Source organism: Eschrichtius robustus, chromosome 8, assembly GCF_028021215.1.
Source record: "Eschrichtius robustus isolate mEscRob2 chromosome 8, mEscRob2.pri, whole genome shotgun sequence".
NCBI lineage: Eukaryota > Metazoa > Chordata > Mammalia > Artiodactyla > Eschrichtiidae > Eschrichtius > Eschrichtius robustus.
In genome coordinates this window covers 118910676-118938256 of record NC_090831.1, presented here as the reverse complement: position 1 = coordinate 118938256, position 27581 = coordinate 118910676, and the positions used below count along the sequence as shown (strand labels likewise).

Here is a 27581-nt window from a genome sequence, read left to right as displayed (position 1 = left end):
GGGAGAGAAGGAAGCAACCATAAAGACTCTCCTGTAGCAGATTCCCTTGGGGTTTTATCCCAGACTAGGGTGAAGAGTTACAATCAGTGTACTGAAATCTCCCCCCTCCACAATGGAAGTCCGTTTGCTATACAACATAGATCTCTAACGGGTGGTGAGGAGAAAAAAAGCACGAGGAAACACATGGAGTAAGGCCTGTCCTGAGTTCACCCTTCGCTTCTGTGAATAAAGAGGAGCCCCTGTGAGGGGCTTGTATTCAGGAGTTAACAGGAGTGACCAGCAGCAGAGCCATGTAGAGGCTGGGAGCAGTGCGGGGGGCACGGCGGGTGCACATAGTGCTGGTCAGCAAGTTCCAAATGAATAACCCAGGAGAAGGTGGGGGCCGCATTAGTCAGAGTTCTCCAGAGAAACAGAACCAACAGGATAGATGGATGAATAGATACATAGATAGATAGATAGATAGATAGATAGGGAGAGATTTATTGATATTATCAGGAATTGGCTCCCACAATTATGGAGGCTGGCAAGTCTCAAAATCTGCAGGGTGAGTCTGCAAGCTGCAGGCCCAGGAAAGTGGAGGGTGTAACTCCAGTCTGAAGGTCAATAGGCACAACACTCAGGAAGAGCCCATGGTTCAGCTGGAGTTTGCAGGCAGGACAAAAGGCCACATCCCAGTTTGAAGGCAGGAAGAATTCCCTCTTACTCAGGGGAGGGTCAGCCTTTGCGTTCATAGCACAACCTCTGCTCCCTTCTCCCATGCCTCCTTTACTCGAAACCCCGGCATGTCGTGAGTCCCCACACTTCCCTGCAAAGTCTGATCTCCCTCAGAACTACCCTACCAGGCCTGACCTGGGATCGGAGGGCAGACAACGGGGTTCACTTCTCAGAGGTTTCCAGAAGTGAGCAACCCGGCAACCCAGGCACAGAGGGGTAGTTTCTGACTACAAAGTCCTTTGAAGGTGAAGGGAAAAGCCAATGTTTGTGCAGTTGAGTGGGGCATCCTGGGGGACCCAGTGGATGCAGATGGCTGTTGAGGGATTGCAGACTGAGTGTTGCTAAAAGACCTGGGTTCCTTGGCCTTGAGCTTTCTCTCTTTCTCGTTCTCTCTGCCAAGACAGCTGCATTTCTCTCTTGCCATATCCCTCCTCCTCTCAAAAACTGACAGTCAGAAGGCAAGTACATGCCTGCCTGCCCACACTCTCTTCCCAGACACAGCAGCAGAGCTCACCATTTTCAGCTAGGGTTGTTTTTGCTGTGCAACTGGTCACAGAGTTTCAGAGCTAAAACATCTCCTCCAGTCTCCACCTTTATCAAAAAAGGAATACTGAAACACAGGCAGCAGAAAGGGTGCACACAGGTGGAGATGCAGCACGCCCTGGACATTCAGATGTCTAATTAGGCTCCAGTGGTTTCAGTACAAAATCCCTGAGGCCAAGATCACTGGCCCAGTCCTTTAGGCTTTGCTGTGAGTGTGTGTGTGTGTGTGTGTGTGTGTGTGTGTGTGTGTGTGTGTGTGTGTGTTTTGGGGGCTGGCAGGAGACAAGGCCAGTGCAGCCTGTGAACCTCCTCCAGCCTGCAAACACAAGCAGACTACGTGGACTTCAGCCAGCAAATTCCCTGCCAGTGGGGACCAGGCAGTTCTGCTCAGCTCCTCTCCTCCCACTGCTGCCTCCCCCCACCCACAGGCCCCTCGCCCTTCCTCCTCTGACGTCACCGACATGCTCTTTGCAGACTGGCTCTGGGCCTGGGGAGGAAAGTCTGGCCTTGGGGAGGGCCTGAAGAGGAAACGAGGGAGAGAGGAGCCCACGAAGACTGGGAAGTTACCTGACAGCCCCTGGGAGTTTAGAACGTCCTTCTCACACATGTCACATGTATGTCAACAACTCTGAGAAGCAGCAGACTTTTCAGCAGCAGTAGAACAACGCAAGTGTTCTGGTGATAAGATGTTCTACCCACAACACTTCCTACCCGTAAAAAACTAAATTATCTGGGGGACAAAGATGAACAACGTAAAAGGGAGAAGATGAACAGAAAGACCGAAGGAAATGAGCATAAAAAGGGCAGTAGATTTAGAACTGAGGGATGCCTGCTGGGTCCAGGACACAAAGGAACAGGTCAAACTCACTCAGAAACAAATGAAAGAGGAGAAGCAGAGAATGGGATGTGATGACAGAAACAGAGATCCAAGGGATGAGATTGTTGGCTTTGAAGATGGAGCAAGGGGCCCAAGCCAAAGAATTTGGGCAGCCTCTTGAAGCTGGAAAAGGCAAGGAAATAGATTCTCCCCTAGAGCCTCCGGAAGGAGCTGGGAGCCCTGCCTACACCCTGATGTACCCAGTGAGATGCTCACTCGCTGGACTTCTGACCTACAGAGCTGCAAGATAGCAAATGTGTTGTTTCAAGGCACGAAGTTCGTGGTCATTTGTTACGGCACCCATAGGAAAGGAATGCACTCCCCAGCTGGTAAGTAGAAGATGTGGCAGTGGCTTCAGAGTTCAGGCTTTCAACAGCTACACCTTTCTATCTCTCCCTCATGCCCAGTATCTGTCACCTATTTGTTGGTCAGAAAAAAATTTTAACACCTTCCTGTTTTACTTGGTTTATAAAACAATACATGTGATATTTTTTAAAAATTCAGTGGTTATGAAGATAAGTATCAATAGCCAACTTCTTCATTCTTAGCCCTTCGCCCTATATAAGCACCGTGAGATTGTTTTCTTTTTATATAAGCACGTAACCATACCCTCCATTTTAAGGCAACTTCATTCTTTTAATTAAAAATACGTCTAGGACCCATAGACTTAACTCGTCCTTGGAAATAATTTTGCATTATACTATATGAAAATATATTATTATTTTCAACCGCTCACTTGTTCATAGTCTGACGGATTTCTTTTTCGACAAATTGCCCTGCTGCACTCCCAGCGCAGGGGCTGGGGTTTGCATCCTGAATTTAAGGCTGCATCTGCGTGCAAAAACTGACACAAAGCGGGGCCTCTGCGATTGGGGTGGCCGGCCAGGCTCCGCCCCCACCACCGCGGCCACCAATCAGATCCCGGGACCGCCCCCCTCTTAGGCTCCCCACCCCGTCCTTTCTACGTCCCAGTCCTCAGTCAGCGGCCCAGTTCGTTTTCGCCTGAGGAGCTCCTGCCCTTTGGGAACCGCCGCCGCCCCCTCCTAGCCGGTGTTCTCTGCCCCCAACCCGCGCTGCAGGGAATAGCTGGGCTAAGGGTGAGTGTGGGCCCGCGATGGGTTCTGGACCGGAGAGGCCTGGCGGTGACACAGGCCACAGTCCGGAGCGCGGGTGGCCGGGCGGGGAGACGGGCGACGTGGGCGATGCGGATGCCCGGGACGTGCGTTTGTGTGGGGCCCGGGAGGCGTGAGGGCTGCCGTGGGGCCTCTGCGGTACCCAAGGGGAGGCAGCAGGTGAGTGCCACCGAGGATTGCTTGCTGTTTACTTCTCGGCTCCTTGTCTGGTGTCTGCCTGCAGCTCCATCTCTGTTCCCTTCTTGCTTCGTTGTTACTCACCCTTGCTGGTCTGGAGGCGCGGGACCCCCTGTTTTCTTGTGCTTTTTTGCGCTCCGCAGGGAGCCGTCGAGATTTCAGCTGAAAGGAACCGTGGAGGCGATGTCATTTCACCTCCCAGGGACTTGCTCTTGAATTCTTTGGGGGTGGCTTGCTTCTGCAGAGCCCGCAAGGTGCAAGTGCTTTCCTCCCCAAGTGCTCTACGCGCCCTCAGGCTCTGAGTGTGTCTGCGGTGGGGGGGTGAGGGGCAAGGTGCGGGAGAGTGGGTGCGGGGAGTCGGGCGGACTCTTTAGTCTGCAGTGCCTTTGGCCTGAGGCAGTCAGGGTTGGATTGAACAGTTCCCAGGTAAACAGACCCGAGCTGGCCCCTGACTTGGTTCAACCTGAAATGGAGGGAGAAGGCCTTACGCATAGGAGAAAAGAATTTACGAATCAGATAATCATGGAAACTTCTTGGAGGAAGTGCAAGTCTAACTAGACAAAAGACAGAGCATATGTCTAGCTGACCATCCATCCATCTATCCATCCTTCTGTACCCCAAAATATTTATTTGTGAATTGACTTCACTTCAATACTTTGCTTTCTTTTTTTCTTTGATTTTTTAAAAATTTATTAATGAAAGGTATATACGATAATAAAGTGAGTGCCTGACCATCTCCTAGGTCAAGAAATAGGACATAGCAGTACCCTAGAAGCCCCTTTGTATCCTAGGTCATGCCTATCCTTCTCCCTTCCCTGAGAGATAACATCTATCCTGATTTTTTGTATTAATCATCCCTTTGCTTTCCTTTATAATTTTACCATTTGTGTGTATGTTCCAAAAACATATATATGTGTTGGCTTTCCCTATTTTTTACTTTCGTATTAATGGCATTGTACCATACGTATTCTTAAGTTTTTGAGGTTCACACCAGTTGATGAGTCCTTCATTTTCACTGTTTATGGCTTGAGTCTACTATAATTCATTCATTCTACATTTGTTGGTTGTTGCTCCTTTGGGGTTTATATTAGTTATCTATTGCTGTGTAACAAATTACCCCAACACTTAGCAGCTTTAAAACAAAACAGACAAACAAAAAGCCTGTTGTCTCACAGTTTCAGTGGGTCAAGAATCCAGGAGGAGCTTTGCTGGGAGTCTGACTCAGTGTCTTTCTCAGGCTCTAAGCAAGGTATTGGCTAGGGCTACAGTCATTTCAAGGCTGGGTGGAGGGAACCCCTTTAAGGCTCACTCACATGACTGTTGGCAGGCCTCTTGGCCTCACTGGCTTTGGTTGGACACATCACTTCTTTGTCATATGGGCCTCTGTATAGGGTCAGCATGGCAGCTTGCTTCCACCAGAGTGAAGGCTTCCAGAGACGGAGAAAGACAAAAGCCAGAGACTTTTTGTAACCTGATCTCAAAAGTGACATCCCATCATTTTTGCCGTCTTCTGTTCATTAGAAGTGAGTCACTAGTTCAGTCCACACTCAAAGGGAGGGTGTTAAACAAGACCATGAATATCTGGAGGCAGCGATTATTGGGGGCCATTTTAAAGGCTGCCTACTACTGGGGATATTAACAAATAATGTCCTCTAACTATCTTGTACATGCCCTCTGGTTCACGTGCACCCATTCACTCTGGTTCCTTGGAGGGTACACCTAGGTGTAGAATACTGGGTTTTAAGATTTGTGTATGTTCAACTTTCTTAGGTTATTGCTAAACTGTTTCCAAAGTGTTGAGCCAGTTTGCGCTCTCTCCAGCAACAGATGGGAGTTCCTGTTTCTACATATACCTGTCACAATTTGGTATTATCAAACTTCATTTTTAGCCAGTCTAGCAGGCATGAAATAGCATTCAGTTTTGATTTTGATTAACATTTCTCTGATAACTAATGAAACTGACCGTATTTTCATATAATGATGAGCTATTTTCCTTTCTCTCTAAGAAATTCTGCTTCCTCTCATTCATTTTCATATTGGGTTGTTTGTATTTTTCTTATTGTCTATTGGAATGCTTTCTTTACATAATCCGGATGCTAATCAATCCCTAGTTAACCATATATGCTGCAAATATCTGCTTTCAGTTTGGTGCTTAGCTTTTCTTTCTCCGTATGTCTGCCTATCTCTGCCAATGAATTAAGTTTTGAATTTTAATTTCAATTTTACTATACTTTCCTTTAAAAGTTTTTAAAGTTTTGTATTTGGCAATGTCTTAATCCACCTGGAAGTTTCTGTTATACTGTTTACTCCACATGAATAATCAACTGTCCCAGCACCAGTGATCTGCATGAATCAAGTTTTTCATATATGCATGAATTTGTTTTAAGCTCCCTACTCTCTCTGATTATCTATTTGTCTAACTCTACATCAATACAAAATTGTTTTTAACTACTATAGTTTTATAATAAGTCTTTAAATCTGGTAGGAAAGATTCTCCCACCTCTTCATTCTAATTCAAGAGTTTTTTTAGCAATTCTTGGACCTTTGATATTCCATATAAATATTTAAATAAACTTGTCAAGTTCTTCAAAACAGGAAACAAACAAGCAAAGAAACAAACTTGCTGGAATTTTTATTGATACTGAATTAATTCTATGTTTCAATTTTGGGAGAAATGTTCTCTTCAAGGTGAATTTTTCCATCTAAGAACTTGGTATATAATGCCATTTATTTAGCTTACCATTAATATTTTTTAATGTTTTGTAATGTTTTATAATATCTTTCATTGTTTTCCTTTTGCTCGTTTCTGTTGACTTTATTTCTAAGTACATTATATTCTTATTGCTATTGTAAATGTTTTCTTTTATAAAAATTACATTTTGTAGCTTATTGTTTGTTGCTGGTGTATAGAAATCCAATTGCCTTTTATATATTGATTTTTATCAAACTTGATAACCTCTATTAATAATTCTAAATTACCTATAGAGTCAGATTTGCTAAAAAGGCAGTTATATCATCTGAAAATAATGACAGTTTTGTTTCTTCCTTTCTAATCCTTATACTTTTAATTTCTTTTTCCTGTCTTACTGCATTGGCTAGGAACCCCAGCATAATGTTAAATAAAAGTAGGGAGGGCTGTCTTATTTTATTCTTAAGATAATAGAGAAAAAGATTGCACTATATCAACTTTAAATATTGCATTCATGATGGTTATTTTGTAAATGCTTTGTCCCATGATAAGAAATTTCAGTTCTTCTTTTGCTAAGCACTTTTATTATGAGTAACTGTTTCATTGAATGCTTCTCCTATAGCTATTGATTTTCTCATATGATTTTTTTCTTTAAGTATGTTAATGTGGTGAAGTTTGTTTTATTCAAAGTAATATTAAATCAATTTTACATTCCTGGAATAAATTCTCTATGATAAATATCTAATAACTTTTAGATATAGATATAAGGATAAGCATTAAATATTTGTATCTATATATGTGAATTAAGATTGGCCTGTAAATATTCTTTATGGTACTAACTTTATCTGTCATTAATATCATTTCATAAAATAAGATGAGTAGTATTCTCACTGTTGCTATTCTCTGGAAGAATCTGTGCAAGATTGGAATTATCTGGTCGAATATTACTTCAAATCACCAGCAAAACACTCAGGGTTTAGAGTTTAGTTTGTCAGAGGATATTAAACTTGTTGGTCCAATTACTTTAAAGATTATAGGACTATTTAGGTTTTCTTATGGAATCAGTTTTCATAAATTGCATTTTCCAAGATATTTAACCAAAATTAATGGAACAAACTTGTTCACAATATTCTCTCATTATCTGTTTAAATATTTTCTATTATTATGGCCCCCTTTTCATTACTAATGTGTGTATATTTTCTTTCTCTTTTTGGTTTGATTAATTTTGCCAGAACTTGGACTACTTTGTTAGCTCTTTGACACACACACACACACACAAACTGTTTGTTTTCTTCATTATTATTTATTTTATTACTTCTTTCTGCTTTCTTAGAATTTTTCTGTTATTTCTTTTCTAAGCTCTTAAGGTATATGCTTAACTCATTAATTTTGAGCTATCATTCTTACATAAACTCTTCAGCCTATAAATTTGTGTCACTGCTCTTTAGCTTTATCTCACAAGATTTGATATGAATATTTTGCTGTCATACTTTAAATATTTATCATTTCTATTATGGTTTCTTCTTTGAGCCATGAAATTTTAAGAAATATGTATTTTAATTTCCAGTCACTCCATAAAGAATATTTTATTATCTTCTAATAAATGTTGCCTAGCTAATTTATAATTAATTCAGAGAATTATGATACCAATTCCTTTGGATTATTGAATCTAGCTTTATATCCTAGCACATTGTCAGTTTTATTTGTGTGCTTGAAAATAATGTGTAGTCTCTAATTATATAATGTCCTGTATATACCTTTAAAACAAGTGTGTGAATTATGCAATCCAGAGCTGCCATATCTTCACCAATTTTATCAGCTTAAATTATCAATACAAAAATAGATACATTAAAATCTCTCACTATGATGGTGAATTTTAAAATTTCTCATTGTAGATCTGTTTATTTTTACTTTATATATTTTGAGGCAATGTTATTAGGGAATTGGAATAAATTGAAAATTTTATCGTAATGTAGGGATATAAAATATTATGGCTAAAATAAAATAAAATATTAATGCTTTTGTTTTGAATTCTTAATTTGTTCATATATCATCAAATCAAGAGTTTCTTGATTGGTGTTTACCTCATTTATCATTCTTTCATCCTTTCACTTTAAATCTTTCTAAATCTATGTTTTAAATATATATGTCGAATTTTGTCAAAAGCTTTTCTGCATCTATTGAGATGATCATATGGTTTTTATTCTTCAATTTGTAAATGTGGTGTATCACACTGATTGATTTGTGAATATTGAAAAATCATTGCATCCCTGGGATAAATCCCACTTGATCATGGTGTATTATCCTTTTAATGTATTCTTGGATTTGATCTGCTAGTATTTTGTTGAGGATTTTTACATCTATGTTCATCAGTGATATTGGCCTGTAAATAATTTTCTTTTTTTTTTGTGGCACCTTTGTCTGGTTTTGGTATCAGGGTAATGGTGGCCTCATAGAATGAGTTTAGGAGTGTTCCTTCCTCTGTAATTTTTTGGAAGAGTTTCAGAAGGATAGGTGTTAACTCTTCTTTAAATGTTTGATAGAATTTGCCAAAAGCTTTTGACAAAATTCAACACCAATTTATGATGAAAACTCTCCAGAAAGTGGGCATAGAGGGAACATACCTCAACATAATAAAGCCCATATATGACAAACCTACAGCCAACATCATACTCAGCAGTGAAAAGCTGAAAGCATTTCCTCTAAGATCAGAAACCAGGCAAGGATGTCCACCCTCACCACTTTTACTCAACATAGTTTTGGAAGTCCTAGCCACAGCAATCAGAGAAGAAAAAGAAATAAAAGGAATCCAAATTTGAAAAGAAGAAGTAAAACTGTCACTGTTTGCAGATGACATGATACTATACCTAGAAAATCCTAAAGAAGTTACCAGAAAACTATTAGAGCTCATCAATGAATTTGGTAAAGTTGCAGGATACAAAATTAATATACAGAAATCTGTTCCATTTCTATACACTAACAATGAAAGACCAGAAAGAGAAATTAAAGAAACAATCCCATTTACCATCTCATCAAAAAGAATAAAATACCTAGGGATAAACCTACCTAAGGAGGCAAGAGACCTGTACTCTAAAAACTATAAGACCCTGATGAAAGAAATTGACGCTAACACAAACAGATGAAAAGATATACCATGTTCTTGGATTGGAAGAATCAATATTGTCAAAATGACTATATTACCCAAGGCAATCTACAGATTCAATGCAATCCCTATCAAATTACCAATGGCATTTTTCACAGAACTAGAACAAAAAATTTTTAATTTGAATGGAAACAGAAAAGACCCTGAATAGCCAAAGCAATCTTAAGAAAGAAAAACAGAGCTGGAAGAATCAGGCTCCCTGACTTCAGGCTACAATACAAAGCTACAGTCATCAAAACAGTGTGGTACTTCACAAAAACAGAAATATAGATCAATGGAACAGGATAGAAAGCCCAGAAATAAACCCATGCATCTATGGTCAATTAATCTATGACAAAGGAAGGAAGACTATACAATGGAGAAAAGACAGTCCCTTCAATAAATGGTGCCGGGAAAACTGGACAGCTACGTGTGAAAGAATGAAATTAGAAAATTCTCTAAGACCATACACAAAAATAAACTCAAAATGGATTAAAGACCTAAATTTAAGAGCAGATACTATAAAACTCTTAGTGGAAAATGTAGGCAGAACACTCTCTGACATAAATCACAGATCTTTTTCGATCCGTTTCCTAGAGTAATGGAAATAAAAACAAAAATAAGCAAATGGGACCTAATAAAACTCAAAAGCTTTTTACACAGCAAAAGAAACCATAAACAAAATGAAAAGACAATCCACAGAATGGGAGAAGATATTTGCAAACGATGCTACCGAAAAGAGATTAATCTCCATAATTTACAGACAGCTCACACAGCTTAATACCAAAAAACAAACAACCCAATCAAAAAATGGGCAGAAGACCTAAATAGACATTTCTCCAAACAAGACATACAGATGGCCAACAGGCACGTGAAGATGCTCAACATCACTGATTATTAGAGAAATGCAAATCAAAACTACAATGAGATATCACCTCACACCAGTCAGAATGGCCATCATCAAAAAGTCTAGAAACAATAAATGCTGGAGAGGGTGTGGAGAAAAGAGAACCCTTCTACGCTGTTGGTGGGAATGTAAATTGGTATAGGCACTATGGAGAACAGTATGGAAATTCCTTAAAAAACTAAAAATAGGGCTTCCCTGGTGGCGCAGTGGTTGAGAATCTGCCTGCCAATGCAGGGGACACGGGTTCGAGCCCTGGTCTGGGAAGATCCCACACGCCACGGAGCAGCTAGGCCCGTGAGCCACAATTACTGAGCCTGTGCGTCTGGAGCCTGTGCTCTGCAACAAGAGAGGCCGCGATAATGAGAGGCCCGCGCACCGCGATGAAGAGTGGCCCCCGCTTGCCATAACTAGAGAAAGCCCTCGCGCAGAAACGAAGACTCAACATGGCCATAAATAAATAAATAAATAAATAAATAAACCCAAAAAGTTAAAAAAAAAAAAACTAAAAATACAGTACCATATGATCCAGTAATCTCACTCCTTTTGCATATATCCGGAGAAAACCATGGTTTGAAAGGATACATGCACCCCAGTGTTCATTGCAGCACTGTTCACAATAGCCAAGACATGGAAGCAACCTAGGTGTCCATCGACAGACGAATGGATGGAGAAGATGTAGTACACATATACAATTGAATATTACTCAGCCATTAAAAAGAATGAAATAATGCCATTTGCAGCAACATGGATGGACATGGAGATTATCATACTAAGTGAAGTAAGTCAGACAGAAAGACAAATATCTTGTGATATTGCTTATATGTGGAATCTAAAAAAAAAAGATACAAATGAAAATATTTACAAAACAGAACAGACTCACAGAAAACAAATTTATGGGGAAAGGTTGTGGGGAGGGATAGATTGGGAGTTTGGGATTGACATATACACACTACTGTTTTTTAAATAGATAAGCAACAAGGACCTACTGTATAGCACAGGGAACTCTACTCAATATTCTGTAATAACCTAAATGGGAGAAGAATTTGAAAAAGAATAGGTGTATATATATATATGTATAACTGAATCACTTAGCTGTACACCTGAAACTAACACAACACTGTAAATCAACTATAGTCCAATGTAAAATAAAAATTTAAAAAATAAAGAAATAAAAACCACAACACTGTAAATCAACTATAGTCCAATGTAAAATAAAAATTTAAAAAATAAAGAAATAAAAACCACAATGAGATACCGATACATAAAAAAGCATATATGTCGTAAACGTATGTGTATTTTTTTAAATCCTAGGTTTTTAAAATTTTTGTTAGACAATTTATAACTTATCAATGAATAATTTAATCCAGTTATATTTACTGTGATTAGTAATACAATTGGATTTATTTTTACCATCTTATATTTGCTTTTAATTTTTTCTGCTTTATCTGTCTCTTTCATTCCTAACCACTCTTTCTTTTTTCTCTTTTATTCCCCATTTTACTCCTTCTCTTATTTGGAAGTTACATGTTCTAATGTTTTAGGTCAAATGTCTTAGCAGTAATTCTAGTAGATAGCACACTTAACTCATTGAAGTATAATTGAGAAATAAAACTTGCATATATCTAAGGTGTACAATGTGATGTTTAGATATATGTATACATTGTGAAATGATTACCACAATCAAGCTAATTAACATATTGATCACCTTGCATAGTTTACCGTTTTTTGGTGAGAACAATTGAGATATACTATCTTTGCAAATTTGAAGTATATAATACAATATTGTTAACTACAGTCATTGTGCTATACATTAGCGCTCCAGAACTTATTCAGCCTGCATATCTGAAACTTTGCAACCTTTGCTCAATATTTCCCCATTTCCAGCCTCTCGCCAACTCCTAGTAACGACCATGCTACTCTCTGCTTCTGTAAGTTCAACTTTTTTAGATTCCACATATAAGTGAAGTTGTACAGTATTTGTCTTTCTTTTTCTGAATTATTTCAAAACTTAGCATAATGCCTCGAGGTTCATCCATATTGTCACAAATGGCAGGATTTCCTTCTTTTTAATGGCTAAATAAATTCCATTGTGTATATATGCCACAATTTCTTTATTCGTTAATCCATTTGTTAGTCACTTAGGTTGTTTCCATATCTTGGCTACTGTGAATAATGCTGCCATGAACATGGCAGTGCAGATATTATTTCCAGTTACTGATTTCATGTCCTTTGAATATATAACCAGAACTAGGATTGTTAGATAATATGGTAGTTCTAATTTTAATTTTTTGGTGAATCTCTATACTGTTTTCTATAGTGACTGTACCAATTACATTCACATCAACAATGTGCAAGGGTTTCCTTTTCTCCACATCCTCACCAACACTTGTTATTTTTTCTCTTTTTGATATTAGCCCTTCTAACAGGTGTGAAGTGATATCTTGTGGTTTAGATTTGCATCTCCATGATGATTAGTGGATTTGAGTACTTTCCCATATACCTGTTGGTCATTTGAATATCTTCTTTTGCAAAATGTCTATTCAGGTCCTTTGCTTATTTTTAATTGGATTATTTGTTTTCTTGCTATTGAGTTGTTTGAGTTCCTCATATATTTTGGATATTATTAACTCCTTATTGGATATATGGTTTGTAAATATTTTCTCCCATTCTGTGGGTTGTCCCTTTACTCTGTTGTTTCCTTCCCTGTGCAGACACTTTAGTTTGATATAGCCCCACTTGTTTTTTTTTGCTTTTATTGCCTGTGTTTTGGGGGTCATATCCAAAAATTTATTTCCCAGCCCAATGTTAAGCTTTTTTCCAGTGTTTTCTTCTAGTAGCTCTACAGTTTCAGATCTTATGTTTAAGTATTTAATGCATTTTGAGTTGCTTTTTGTATATGGTATGAGGGAAGAATTCAATTTCGTTTTTCTGCGTGTGGATATCCAGTTACTCCAACACCATTTATTGAAGGCACTATCCTTTCCCCATTGTGTGTGCTTTGCACATTTGTCAGAGATCAGTTGAATGTATGGTTACAAGATATAAAGTCAACTTACAAAAATCAGTTGTGTTTCTATACACTAACAGCAGTTTAGCAATTTCCTGAAAGGGAAATTTAAAAAAAGAATCCCATTTACAATAGCATCAAAAACAATAAATACTTAGGAACCAATTTAACCAAGAAGGTAAAAGACCTGTACACTGAAAACTATAAAACACTGATGAAAGTAACTGAAGACACAAATTAAAAGATATTCTGTTCATGGATCGGAAGAAGTAATAATGTTGAATTGTCTCTGCAAATTTATACATAGAAAAGCTTAAGAAAAGAAGTTAGTCATCTGCAAACAGAGATATCTGCAAACAAAGACAATTTAACTTCTTTCTTTCCATTTTGGATGGCATTTTTTTTTCTTGCCTCATTGCTCTGCCTAGAACTTCCAATACTCTGTTGAAAAAAAGTGAAAGGGGGACCCCTTATCTTGTCCCTGATCCTAGAGGAGAAGCTTTCAACCTTCACTCTTGAGTGTGATGTTAACTGTAGGCTTGCCATATGTGGCCTTTATTATGTTGAGGTACATTCCTTCTATATCCAATTTGTTGACAATTTTTTGTCATGGAAGGGAGTTGTATTTTGTCAATTGCTTTTTCTGCATCTGCTGAGATGATTTTATCCTTCATTTTGTTAATGTGGTAGCGCATTTATTGATTTGCAGATGTTGAACCATCCTTGCATCCCTGGAATAAATCCCACCTGATCATGGTGTATGATTCTTTTAATGTACTGTTGAATTCACTTTGGTAATATTTTGTTGAGGATTTTTGCATCTATATTCATCAGGGATGTTGGTCTGTAATTTCCTTTCTTATAGTCTCCTTGTCTGACTTTGGTGTCAGGGTATGGGTAAGGTTCAAACAATGCAATAAATTTAAAACCGTTTATCTTCATTAACCCCCATCTTGCAGCTGTGCTATTGTTATTGTATATTTATTATGCTTTTATATCCCACAAGATGTATTTGTTTATTTAAATATCAATATTGATATTTGCCCAGGTATTTACTCTTTCCAGTATTCTCAATTCCTTCCTATAGTTATGTACTCCCATCTGGGATCATTTTTCTTAATTTTGAAGTACTGCTTTTTATACTATAATGCTAGCAAATTCTCTCAGCCTTTGTTTATCTAAAATTGTCTTTATTTTGCCTTCATTTTTTTTTAAAATTTATTTATTTATTATTTTTAGCTGTGTTGGGTCTTCGCTTCTGTGCGAGGGCCCTCCCTAGCTGTGGCGAGTGGGGGCCACTCTTCATCGCGGTGCGCGGGCCTCCCACTATCGCGGCCCCTCCCGTTGCGGAGCACAGGCTCCAGACGCGCAGGCTCAGCAGTTGTGGCTCACGGGCCCAGCTGCTCCGCGGCATGGGGGATCCTCCCAGACCAGGGCTCGAACCCGTGTTCCCTGCATTGGCAGGCAGACTCTCAACCACTGCGCCACCAGGGAAGCCCCTGCCTTCATTTTTTGAGGGATATTTTTGTTGTGCATAGAGTTTTAGGTTGGCAGATTGTCTTCTTTTTTTTTTTTTTTTTTCTAACCAATACCACTGTGTTCTGGTTTCTATCATTTTCTTTTGAAAAGCCAGATGTATTATTGTTCCTCTAAATGGAAAGTATCCTTTATTTCTCGCTGACTTTCAGATTTCCTCTCTGAATTTGTTTCTTAGCATTTGACTATAATGTGCCTAGGTGTAGTTCTCTTTGTATTTATTCTGCTTAGGGAATGAGGAGGGGTTTCTTTAAATTTGAGTTTTGATGTTTTTCCTCTCTTGAGAATTTTCAGTCATTAATTATTAGCATATTGCTTCTGTTTCACTCTCTCTCCTCTTCTTCTGGGAGTCTAATTACACATATGTCAAGACTTTTTACTATGTCTCATAATTCTTATTATAGTTTTACTGTATCCTTTCATCTCCTTATGCATCCTTTCTTTCCTCTGTGTGTTATTTTTAGATACTTTCTACTGATTCTTGTTGCAGTTCATCATTCTTTGGTCACTTGTGTCTAATATGGTATTACAACCAACTATTGAATTCCTGATTTCAATGATTATGTTTTATTTCTAAAATTTCCATTTATGTTTTAATTCTATACTGGAATTCTCCAGCCTATTTCTCTTATTTTTGAACACATTAATCACAGTTATTTTAAAATCAGTCCCTGTCTAAGAACTCAAATGTCTGAACCACTTGTCTGTTTCTATTTCTTGTTGTTTCTCTTGAGTTCTTGATAATTCATCCTTATTTTTGGCCTCCTTCTAAATTTTTGATTGGATGCAGGACGTCATGAATGAAAAATCAGAAAGTTCTGGTTGATGTTATTGTTTATCAAAGAGGATTTTTCTGGGGTGGGGGACAGATAAAGTACCAGCAGATTACTTTAATACTATCAGAGATTAGCTTTAAGCTTTCCTAGAACTGGTCCTTTTCAGGTTTTTCCTTTATCCAAGAGCATAGACCTTACTTCTCAGGCATTACTCTTATTCATATGCCATGGTTTTTCTCATGTCTCAACTGAAAGCAGATAGTGTTGATAAAAATCAGTTACTTTGGTGGGACTTGACCTCCATATTTCCATAGTAGTACAGCTACTGAAATGACTGCTCAATTGATTGGCATTTTAGCCGTTATTTTCTGCAAGCTTTTTGGGTCTCTCCCTGTGCATGCATAGCTTAGGAGTCAGCCAGTGACTTAAGGGGAATTTGTACATAGATTTTTAGATTCACTTCTCTGAGGTTTCTTCTTGTCTGAAATTTCACCCCTTTGAGTTTTAACTGGTTTGGTAATCTTGAACCAGTAAGGCTGACACTTCGTGCTTGGCCTCAGTTATCCTGCATTGTGAACTGGAAAATGCCCCAAAAGAAGAAGCCACAGTGAATGTGCAGTTCATGTCCTGTGTTTTCCTTCCCTCAGGATTGTAGCTTCTCTCATCCTGCTTATATTGTTTGCTCTTCAAAGTCTTCCCTCGTTTCCTACATTTTTTTAAAAATTTATTTATTTATTTATTTTTGCTGTGTTGGGTCTTCGTTTCTGTGCGAGGGCTTTCTCTAGTTGTGGCAAGCGGGGGCCACTCTTCATCGCGGTGCGCGGGCCTCTCACTATCGCGGCCCTTCCCGTTGCGGAGCACAGGCTCCAGACGCGCAGGCTCAGCAGTCGTGGCTCACGGGCCCAGTTGCTCCGCGGCATGTGGGATCTTCCCAGACCAGGGCTCGAACCCGTGTCCCCTGCATCGGCAGGCAGATTCTCAACCACTGCGCCACCAGGGAAGCCCTTTCCTACATTTTATCCAACTTTTATTGCTGTTTTTAGTGGAAGCGTTGTTCTAAACAAGGTATTTTCTCAATGACAGAATTGGAAGTCTCTCACCATGTTGTCTTACATCTCAGATTATTTATCTAAGATTATTTCTTCTTGAGATGTATCCTTTAGAATTTCTGTTAAAGCAGACCTTTTGATAATAAATTCTCAATATTTGTGGGTCTGAAAGTAACATTTAAGACTCTTATAATAGAAAGTAGGGGATTTCCCTGGCGGTCCAGTGGTTAAGACTCTGTGCTTCCAATGCAGGGGGCGCAGCTTCCATCCCTGGTGGGGGAATAAGATCCCACATGCCTCGGCGCGGCCAAAAAATAAAAAGTAGTTTAAAGAAGGTAGTGCCGGGGTGGCACTAGGGAGGAGAAAGCAGTGAGGGTAGCTTTGGGGTAGCTTCCAGACTATTAAGGATAGTGCTGCTTTGAACATTCTAGTACATGTCTTTTGGTGACGTGTGTATGCACTTCTGTTGGGTATATACTTAAGAGTGGTATTACTGAATAGTCTTATTTTTTATTTCAAAATAATTTTTGTAACATTTTAAAAATACAAAATATCTAAAGAAAAAATTACTGGTCAACCCTTCCCACTTCCTGAGGTGGCCAAATATATCCTTATTTTTCCGGTTAGATAAACAGAAACACACAAAAGTAGGATCATTAATTTTTCACTGAAAATATACGTTGAGAGCATTTCTCAAGGTTTGACTTGAGCTCATCTTTTTAAAAACTGCGTAACATTTTGTAGTATGGACTGTTAATAACTTCTTCATTCATTCCTATGTTGCTGAGTATCTACAGAACTTAATATCTCAAAAGTTATTTCAGTGCTTTCAGGATTTCATGGCAGTCTCTATTACTCAGGGCAGAAACTGGAAAGTAAAACAGAACCTCTAGGAGAAGTAGAAATAAGAAAGGATACAAGATTTATAATTGAGCTAGTGAGGTGTGGAGTCTGAAACAGGGAAGGAGAGGATAGAACCAGTTGAAATTTTGGGAGACATAGAAAAGAAAACAAAAGACTTAAGGGAGAAAATTAAAAGAGCACGAAGATGAGGAGAAAACTTACAATACAGAAAATTAGTAATTTGGTCAGTTTTCTATGTCACGGTCCTATTTGTTTCATAGAGGAGTGATCCTAGGATTGCTTTCCTCACCCCACAATCATCTGTCTTGTCCATTCAACCATCAATTGGACATCATGGAGCACCTGTTTACGGCCACATGAAGTGGAGAACCTGCAGAAGAATGAAAGAGTTCTTGGCTTGTGCTTACTCTAGTTTGGGGAGTTGTAATGAAACCCTGAAGTAGTACAAGGTGTGGTACCCTACCCACTTTACCTTGAATCCACATTCCTGTGGAAGGTCCAGCCTGGACACTGTTTTGTGCTAGGGGAGAAAGCTTTAAAATTGTCTCTTCCTGAGGATAGTTTGGTCTGGGGACATCTTCTTAGGTACCCAGCGTATAGGGACCAGGCTGGTGATGGGTGAGGGGTGAGGAAACAGGACAGTATACAGAGGTCCCACAGATCTTGTAGGCCTTTGGGGCCAGCCATAAAAAGGGGCTGTGGTTTTCACCCTGGTTTCTTTCTTTTTTTTTTTTTTTTTTAAACATCTTTATTGGAGTATAATTGCTTTACAATGATGTGTTAGTTTCTGCTTTATAACAAAGTGAATCAGTTATACATATACATATGTCCCCATATCTCTTCCCTCTTGCATCTCCCTCCCTCCCACCCTCCCTATCCCACCCCTCTAGGTGGTCACAAAGCACCGAGCTGATCTCCCTGTGCTATGCGGCTGCTTCCCACTAGCTATCTATTTTACATTTGGTAGTGTATATATGTCACCCTGGTTTCTAATGTTGAGCTCACCAAGCTAGATGAGCAGACAGCTGATTCAAGACAGTACGTGGTCAGGCATAAAGCCAGATCCTGGCTCAAAAGTCAAGTGTTGCATCCCACTCTTTCTTGATTAAAATGAGTCAGGACTAGGAACGAAATTCAAGAAACCCATACACAGGGAGAAATCATATTTATAGAAGGGTCACTACCGGCTGCTTGAGCAAGGATATTTTATCTATTCTTAGTTGATTAAATTTATCTGTTTTTACCACAAAATAATATACATTACCGTTGAAACGTTAATGAGGTGTATGAAGAAAAAGTACAAGTAATCTTCTCTTTACTGTCCGATTCTTATAGTTTGATGTATGTCTTCCATAAAATTTGTGCTTATATAAGCATATAAAAATATTTTTAGATTTATTTGCATAAAAATGCAAACTCTCCGTTTTACTACCACGTTAAATGTTTATTAAAAATATAAATATAGCCAAACTCCTGGCAAATATATATAGATTTAACACATCCTTGGAAATAGTTGTATTATTTTATATAAAGAACTATCACTATCCACCAACTCGATTGCTGGTAAATAGTCTCACGAATTTCTTTTTCCGCAAACTGCCCTGCCGCAATGCCGAGGCGGGGGCGGGGGTTCGCCGTCCTGTATTTGCTGGGGGCATCTGCGCGCAGAAACTGACACAAAGCGGGGCCTCTGCGGTTTGGGGGCTGCCGGCCAGGCTCCGCCCCCACCGCTGCGTCAGCCAATCAGCTCCCGCGACGGCCGCCTTCTCCCTCCCCCACCCCCACCGCTGCTCACCTCTACCCGCAGCTTCCACCACCACCTCCACCAATTTTCAAATCCCGGGCTGTGTGCCCCCCTCTCCGTGTCACGTCTCTGCAGAGGAGTCCCTTCCCCCTTTGAAGTAGCGGGTGTGGCTATTGCTGGACTACGGGTGAGTCTTGTACAAAGATGGTTTCTGGGACCAGAGCAGGCCACGGAGCACCAACCGAGTTCCCTGCGGCCGGGCTGGGAGAGGGAGGGACGCGGCCGGGGTCCCAGGGGAGTGGGCCCAGCGGGACTGAGAAAGTGGTCGGGTTTTTGGTCTGAGACCAATTGGGCCTAAGGAGGCAGATGTCTTTCAAAGAGGATTCCCTGCGGTTTCTCCATGTCTGTTTCTGGCTCTGCTTTTTTTTCTACCACTCTGGCTTTTATTTCTTTAGTTCTGTATTTCTTCTCCTCCAGGAAGGTAACCATTAAAAGTCTAATGCATTCTTGCCCTTTCTAAACATTTTTCACAAGAAAATCTTTCAAAGCTACAGATACGTACAGAAAATAATATAACAGATCTATCAGATGTTGACATTTTATCACCTTTCCTTCAGCTCCCTCTTTCTATCTCAATGTCACTCCCCCTCTCTCCCTCTGTGTGTGTCTCTCCTCCTTTTTAAGAAACAAAATCTGACATTTAAAACCTTTTCCCCACCAAGTCTCATGCCACCATCCTGAGAGGTAAGTTAGGTTGTATCCCTCCCATGTATATTTTTGTCCTTCTATTATTTATTTTTATGTATGCAGTATATGCATTTTTGTTTTGAATTTTAAATTTTTCATGAAACAGTGTTTCAGGGTTTTACCTTGGTGCTACTAGTCTTGGCATTTCAGACCCAAAAGGGTCTTAGCAAGCAAGTCACCAGCCCTCTTTGTTTAGCAGAGGACCCTGACCCCTGGAGAAGATAAAAGACATCCTGGCCATCACTCCTTCACCGAGCAGGATCCTGAATTCAGGTCCTCTTGATTACTGTTCCTGGCATTTCCTCTATGTAAACCCTGCCAGTGAGCTCACCTGCCCACATGCTCCTATTGAATATTGTTCATATGATTCAATTTGGGGAAAGGGGATTGAAGGGAGATGGAGAAAGGAAATATGACTTGAATTTGGACCAAAATCCTAATCAAGATGAAAAAGTATGCATTTTCTTGAAGCATATTTATTAAATCTTAGGATGACCGGAATATTTATTTAACAAGCAGTCATACAGCCTTACTGTATATGCCAGACATTGATCTAAGAACTTTGTATTCACTCACCAGGCTTAAGCCGAGGCACAGAGGAATTAAGTAACTTGTGCAAAGTCACTCAGCCCGTAAAGTACAGCACTAAGATCTGAATCCAGGTTATCTGGTGACAGTCTGAGTTCCTAACCATTATCCTACATTATACTACCGTAGCACCTGAGCTAGGTGAAGTCACCACACAAAGTAGGAACTTGCAATTCAGAGAAGGGAGGAGCAACTGTCAACTGGTCTTCAGAAAGGACTTTAGGAAAGAAAGAGGATTTGAAAAGTACACAGAAGAATAAATTTTAGCCACCTATTGTTTGCTTGAAATATAATATATTCTTATTTTTAATTTACAAAACAACACAAATAACAGTGCAAACGATGCAGCGCTATATAAAAGTTGCCCTGCGCTATTCCTCAAATTAAACAATATTAGCAGGTAGGGTAGAGATGTAGCTATCTTTTCACCACCATGATACAAATATATGGAGGGATGTTTTTTATTATAAAAATGAAAGCATATTCAACAACTTCTACAATTTTTATTTTTCCCTAGGCAATATGTCAAGTACATTCCTCCAACGAAATGGAGATCTAACCTCTTCATGAGAATTGAATAATGCTCTGTAGACTGTGTCCTATGGTTTGTTCAGCCATTTCCTTTACTAATGACTAGTCAGAGACGTTTTGTCTTTAATTAGACGGCCGTCCCCACTGCCAGAATGGGGGCCACCGCAATGCCAAGGCGACAGGGCCGGCGACACAAAGAAGTGCTGTCCCCTGCCAAGCGCCGCCCCTCGGGGTCGCGGTCCCGCCCAGGAGGAAGCGGGGAGGAGGAGACTAGTCCGGAACCCGCCCCCCCTCCACGCTCCGTCTCCGCCCAGCTCGCTCGCCCTGCGCCGCTTGCAGGGACGCCCCTTCCCCGCAGAATCTTGCGTCTCCCTCTGCCCCCAGCCCTCCTTCTCCCAGCTGCCGCCTTGGAAGTTGCAGGGCGACCTGGTGAGTGGCCCTCTCCGAATGCCCCGCAGGTTGGACCAGAGGCGGGTGGCCGTGGACTGAGCTTGGGTAGGGAGAGGGCGGTGCCGGAGGCCGAGGGGGCGCGAGCGGGGCGCGGGCGGACCTGCGGGCCCCGGCGAGCGGCAGGGTTGCCGGTTCCCAGATAGGGGCACAATCCCGCGCTGTTGTGTCCGCCTTCCCGTGAGAGATTGTTCTCTGTTCTCTGGCTCTGCATCCCTCCTGCCGCATTGCTCTTCCTCGTGGGGTTCTAACATCTGATGTTTGTTTAATTGCTTTGTGTTGTCGAGTTACGCACAAACATGGCCTAGAGAAACAGCATCTAATTCGCAGCTTTATCGGGTGAGACTACTGTAGCCCAGGGAGGTGGCAGGGCTTGCTCAGGGTCACACAGGGAGCTGGTGATAGAGCATCACTTCTGTCCTACTGCCCTTTGATCTTTGCAAACACTCTCTGGGACTGAGATCCCTCGCCCACTTGCATTGCCCCCACGGAGACTAGGGGATGTGTGTGTGTGTCTAAGAGGGGCCGATGGTCTGTGTACCTCCAACCCACCCAGACCTCCGTGCCAGCGGGCCTGGAGAATTCCCTGCCAACGCACGCGAGCTTTTCCGCTGTCTTCCCTCCTCTCACCCCTCCCTCTGCTGCTTCCCCCCACCTCGGCCCCCTCTCCACTCCTCTGACGTCACCGACATGCTCTTTGCAGACTGGCTCTGGGCCTGGGGAGGAAAGTCTGGCCTGGTGAGGGCCTGGAGAGGAAAGGAGGGAGGGGGATCCCACACCAGAACTTAGTCCTGACAGCCCCTCGGAGTCAAGGCCGGCCCTCTCCCACATTGTCCATTTGATAGGACACGCTCTGAAGCCGATGATCAACAGCTAGTAAGAGGCAACACCTGGATTTTTTTTTTTTTTTTTAACTCAGGTCTCACTCATGGGCTCATACTCCTCCATTATGCTATTTTCCTGGGATTTACCTAGTGAGAGAAGTGAGCAAATATGAGTGAGAGAAAGACAGAGAGCCCAGGGGGAACTTAGGAATTAAGAAGGGAGCGCATTAAGATTAAACTAGAGGAATAGAAAAAGCAAAGTTCTGAATCATGCCTATTTTTATGGGGATGGGGGGAGGAATTGATTCTGGAGGGCCACAAGAGGGCCTTCAAAGATGTTAGTAATGGTCTGTTTTTTAAGCTCGGTGATTGGTATATGGAAGTTTGTTTAATTTTTAAATCGTTTTATTATTATTTTACCACCCATATTCTTCCACGTGCATTACATATTCTTTTAAATGTATGAATTAAACCACTTTAAGTGAAAAATAAGTAAGATTGGGCTGGTATGAACCCACCCCAATTCTGGCTATTATTAACAGAAGATGGTGGACATTGGAAAAGATACTGGACATATAAGGAAAAATAAACAAAGCGTTCCTGGAAAAAAAGGCATGAAGACGAGAAGACCTATAGGATTGGGTGTCTGTGATATGGATCATTTTTCAAGGCCCGAATAGCTATATGCTGAAGAATCGATCCCAGGTTTGCCCTTACATCCACATCCATGATTCAGTCGTCCATCCGTGGAGCACCTCTTCATTCTTGTGGGGAATCCAGATATATAAAACACGTCCCCTGACCTCAGATACTTACTCTACTTTGGTGATTTCAAATCAAGCTACAGTGCAGGATGTGGTGCAATATCCAAGGCAGGCCCACTACCTTCTTCCCTTCTAGATATGTCTCTTAAAGGGAGACCCCGTTTAGGTACCATGGGGCCTCTTTGTGGAAGGGGAAAGGGATCTGTAAAGCTCTCTCCCTGAGTTACAGGTCGTGCCTGAGGTGCCTTCTACTCCTGAAGTGCCTTGGGTTCCAGTAGTTAGCGGGCCTGGGGAGAGAAAGCAGGATCCACAGAAGGAGAACCAAGGATGAAGAACTTAAGGGGAGAAATAAGAGATTCCCCCAGGCTATGTCCATCTGCGCTCACCAAGCTAGGAGGGCAAACAGGGATTCGGGCACAAAGAAGAAGCATTTGGTTGAAAAATCGAGCGTGGGAGTCATTGATAGCTGGTTAAAATGGGGACAGAACCGGCTACAAAGTTCAGGGAACCTCCACAGAGGAGGAATTCACGTTTATTGGTGGACAAATGCACAACTTGGGAGATGAAGGAAGACATTTTAGAATGAGTGAGATAGGATCAGTTGATGAATCCGATCATTTATATATTCAATCATTTAATGTGTTTACTTGATTGAATTTATATTACCTGTGCTATTTTTAATTGTAATAGCAATACATGCAACAATTCAAAGGATTGTTGTGCAGGCTTATATAAAGAGAAAGAATACTTTTCACCTTTTCCTTTCCTATGCAGTCAGTGTTAGCTTGTTGAAATGTGACCTCCATAGTTTTCTGTTTATATAAAATCCTAGTAACAGGCTTATGTATTTCTGGTACTTAAGAACGTGGACTCCAGTGCTAGATTTCCTGGGTTTGAATGAAGGATCCACTTACCACCTATGTGACTTAAGCAAGTAACAAGTTCTCTGGCCATCAGGTTTTTTTGTTTTGTTTGTTTTTTGGTCTTGCGCATTTAAAAAATTGGGATAGTGATAGTACGTACCTCAGGTTTATAGGTTTATTGTCAGGATTAAATAATGTATGTAAAGCACTTATAATGATGCCTGCAACCTGGTAAGCACTATATTGTCGTCACTACTACTAAAATTACTAGTACTACTATTGTTAGTATCTTCATCCATACAAAGGTGGGGTTTTGTCCTACATATTATAGCAATTTGAAATTTTCACTTCAGATACATCTAGGACATTCTTCTAGGTAGAAGAAAAATAGGTTTAACGCTGTTCTTTATAAAAGCCTCATGATATTCTGTAATACAGATTATCATGCTTTTCTCAAGCATTCGCCTTCTCAAAGCTTGTCTTGCCACACTCAGAGCCTTGCTATCAGACTAAGGCTGACAGGGCAGCCTCACTCACGGTACAGGAACAAGGAAAACCGGCAGAGAGAAGGGCGCTCAGGTGGTTCCACCCAAACCCCACTCACCTCAGGCCACCCGTCAAGCCCAGGAACCAGGGGGGAGACTCAGCAGGAAAAGCACCCCTCTTCTCCCTTGTCCCCTACTTTTCAAATCTCCAAGCCACCTGTCCATCCCTTCGTCACTTCTCTCCAGATATTTCTTCTCCCATGAACTAGCTCAGAGCACAACTACTGAGACAGAACTACGAGCTCCCTGCTCTAGGTGTGTTTGGAGTACCACCGCTGGCGACAGCATGGCAGTTGTTTACAGCGTGTGTATGGGCGGCCGCCTGGGGGCTGTGCCCCAGGGTCTCAGGTTCGGTGCCATGGCCTATCCGGGGGATACATGGAAGTTGGGTAGCTGTGACTTTGGGTTAGAGATCCTGTACCCACGGGAGTCAAAAATGGTTCTAGGAAATATTGTTTGTCATCTGTCTATCTCCCTGTCTAGGTTTTCACTTATCTATCTCCATTTGTAGTTTTGTTTGGCAGTGACCATCCTTGTGCATATATCTTTAATACTGCTGTTCTTATTTTTGTAAGAAAGGTTATTAGTAGGCTTGCTGATCTTAAGATGGGCACACCTTTGAAACTGAGTTGCCACCGTCAGATTGCTTTCAGATTCTCAGTCCTTCTAACAGACTGTGCCAGTGTTTCCACAGCCTTTGGGACATTGGACATTATTCCCTTTACCTTCCTCTCCTCCTCTTCCTCCTCCTCCTCTTCCTCTTTCTTTTTTGCCCCCTTCTTTCTGGACAATCTTATGGGCAATGTACCTTGTATTTCAATTGCCTGATTAGTGATATTGAGCATAGTTTCATAGATTAATTAAGTTTCCTTTTCTGTGAATATCTTCTCTTAGAAAGGTAGGATTTCAGTGGCTTGAAAGATGTGGGAGAGGGTACAGGAAGAAAGAGAATGGAAAGAGAACCTAAAATGAAAGCAGGGCATGTCCAGGAAGGCCAAGTATCCTGGAAGCTGCAAGAGATACGCTGGAAAGTAAGAAGCAGCCAGCCCTGGAGGCCTTAAACCCCAAGAGGAAGCTCAGATTTTCCCCTGTGGGCAAAGGCGAACCTCTGGGGGGTTCTTTTCTGGGAAATAATACAATCAGTGGCTGTGGAAGAATAAAGGCGAGAACAGATGCTGGTGACTTAGAAGCTGGGTCCATTGAGTCCAGGAATGAATCACTGAGGACCCAAACTGGGTTAACGGCAGTGTGATTGGAAACCATGAAGGACAAACGACATTGTGACCAGCTGGATATGGAGCAGAAGAGAGAAAGGACACAACTGTGACTCCTTGCCGTTTGCTGTCCTGGCTATTTGTGGACCCCAGGAGGAGCCAGGGACGTGACAGATTCTTATTAACCAACTGTTTGCTGATTGTATCTTCTCAGTAGTTCTCTGGGGTGGAGGTTACCCTCTTTAACAACTAGGGACCTCGAGCTTATGTTTTTACCCAAGAGGAGCTAACTTGGAGGGAAAAGAATAAATTTAAGACTTTTTAGTTTTAGAGACAGTTACAAATGGCAGAGTGTGCTTTCAATAGGGGTCTTGAGTTTACTACTTATGTCAGCACCAGGGCCTTTGCATCTGTGGCCTGGGGAAGGCACAGAGAAGGCCTCTGCCAAGGGCCCATAGAAATCCTTGAGAACGAAATATAATCATCAGTATTAGTACTGGCTCCAAAATATGAAACCTGTAAAATCAGAGTCAATAAATGCTTAATCCAGTGTTGGTAAACTCTAACATTAGGTTAGATTTCTTTTCGCTTTATAATAATTCCCTATTTTGCACACACTTAAATAGCTTATTCTTAACCAAGTAATTTTAAGGAAAGATATATAATAATTGAACACGTATATATCTACATATCTATAGATCCATATATAATACATAATGGAAAGGCACTTAACCTATGCTATTCCTTTAATCTTCAGAACAGTCCTATGTGGTAGATAGTATTATCCCTACTTAATGAACGAGGAAGCTAAGTTCAGCCTAACTTCAGAGCCTAAGCTCGAAATTGCTTTGCCATAGTACCTTGAGTGAGCATATTCTTTCACAGGGAAAACAGCAGTAAGGGCCAGAGATAAACACCTAAAGAATATCTGCATTTTCAGAAGAGGGGAGAGAAGGATAGGAATGAAGTGGTTTGAGAGGTTACACATGATGAGCTTGGCTCAGGCCATAAGGTTAGAGGTGGTAATAGCCTCAAGGACCAGGAGAGCAGCGTTGTCCAGACCCACCGAGTGGTCAGTGAGGCCTGGATGTCCTGACTATTAAACACGTCTGTCCTTGAGGGAAGTGCTTCAGTGAAGTGCATACAGAGGAGTTCAGACTGCAGAGAGACCTTAAGCGGGGAGCTCGTGGTGAAGAAGCAGAGGGTTTTTGTGAGTACGCATCCACAGACACACACACCTTTCTCTGCTATGTCCAGGTGCAAGTAAGAATCTGCCGTAAGTTCATAAATTGTTAACCTCGGCTTCTGATTGTCTGGGACCTGGACTCAAGCCAGAGGACTTCTGCTTTCCTCTTACCCAGCCTATGACTGTGACCACAGAACCCTCTATGAGGACCCAGACTTTTCAGACTGAAATTCTGGCCCCAAGCTGAGATTAATACTATCAGTGTGGAAGCCGAATGGGGAGGAGTGGGGCTGGGGAGATAGCGTGCTACACCACTGCGTTGGTTTCCACTGGTTACCGCAGCAAAGTACCACAAACTGGGTAGCTTACAACAACAGAAATGTATTCTCTAACACAACGGTCCCCAACCTTTTTGGCACCAGGGACCGGTTTCGTGGAAGACAATTTTTCCACGGACGGGCGGCGGGGGGCGCGGGGATGGTTCAGGCGGTAATGCGAGAGATGGGGAGCGATGGGGAGCGGGAGATGAAGCTTCACCCGCCGCTCACCTCCTGCCGTGTGGCTCAGTTCCTTACAGGCTGCAGACCGGTAGGGGTCCGCGGCCCAGGGGTTGGGGACCCCTGCTCTAACAGTTCTGGAGGCTTAGAAGTTTGAAATCCAATTTGTTGACAGGTTTGGTTCTTTCTGGAAGTTCTGAAGGAGAATCTGTTCCAC

General features: G+C 41.3%; 1 protein-coding gene across 4 annotated transcripts in view; it reads left to right on the top strand.

Moving 5' to 3' along the window:
- Positions 1–3096: 3096 nt before the first annotated feature.
- The window catches only part of LOC137768221 (TRPM8 channel-associated factor 1), a 46015-nt gene continuing 21530 nt past the window's right edge, over positions 3097–27581 (top strand). Inside the window, exon 1 of one of the 4 annotated variants that reach the window (XM_068549602.1) lies at positions 3097–3231. The gene's annotated coding sequence lies outside the window, so the exon portion shown is untranslated. Of the gene's footprint in view, positions 3232–19204; positions 19346–21320; positions 21454–27581 lie in introns of those variants that run through there. The other 3 variants (XM_068549604.1, XM_068549605.1, XM_068549603.1) reach the window with 3 other exon arrangements.